Here is a 1,151-nt window from a genome sequence, read left to right on the forward strand (position 1 = left end):
GGAAGCGAGGTGTGCGCGGGTCCTTCCTTCGGTACTGCTTCGCACGCTTTCTTCTTTTCTTGTAATTTCGCAGGTTCTCTTCTAGCTTACCTAATTTTCGTTCGGCTAGGATACAGTCAAGACACTTGGATACCACGTGTTCGACCTGTTCGCGTAACCCCTTGAACCACAAGTCCTTCTTGACCATAGCTTCTGTTTTGGTAACCCCGAAATGCCCGTGCTCGTGCGCTTGCCTGACTACTTGAGTCCGTATCGCCTTCGGTACTACTATTAGCTCATCGTCCTTACACTCCTTACACAAAATATCGTTTCTTACTACATACCCATCGGCCTGACTGCACGTTGCGGCGTCCAAAATCCTACGGACTTCAATGTTCTTGTTCTGTGCCCTACTCAACCGTGCAATCAGCCCGTCTTCACTCTCCGTTACATACATAGTGCTCGGCAGGAGGTTTCTACTCAGAGCATCCACATGCTGCATGCTTTTACCTGGATTATGACACACCTGATACTTAAACTCGTCTAGTAACAAGGCCCATCTGGCTACACGCACACACAAATCTTTCTTTCTAATTACAACTATGGGACTTGCATATTCTGAGTTTGACGGTTTTATTATGCCTTCATTTGTCTATAATTCCATCAACTCGTCCACCTCTTTTTTCTTCGAAGGCGCCAATATTCGCGGCCTTCGAACCACAGGTTTGTCACTCTTTAAACCGATTTTTGCCGTTATCCCAACGTCCCGCTTTTTCTCCGGCCTATACCCCCTAACGATATCGCGAATCGCTTCCTAAGGATATCGCGACTCGCTTCACGATAATGCGGTTCCTGTACGTGGGGTACGTTAGGTCTGTTTCGTCAGTCTGTTCTACCACGTTAATTCTAAACACATCCGGCACGTCTTTGTTAGTCTGTTCGTCAAGCCGCAAGAAAGTCACTTCGCCTCGTTTAACCCGTAACTCTACCTGATCCAGAAAATCAGTGCCTAACAACAGGCCGTGCTTCGTCAATATTTTGTTGGAAACAACGTGTAAAGCGATTGGCAGTTTATACCCATCAACCATCATTACCTTGGTGAATTCACCCCATGTCTCATTGCCAGCGGAACTAAGACCGTCGAACTTAAGCCTGCATTTACCTAGCGGTGG

The sequence above is a fragment of the Bombus impatiens genome, unplaced genomic scaffold (assembly GCF_000188095.3).
Source record: "Bombus impatiens unplaced genomic scaffold, BIMP_2.2 scf_0029, whole genome shotgun sequence".
NCBI lineage: Eukaryota > Metazoa > Arthropoda > Insecta > Hymenoptera > Apidae > Bombus > Bombus impatiens.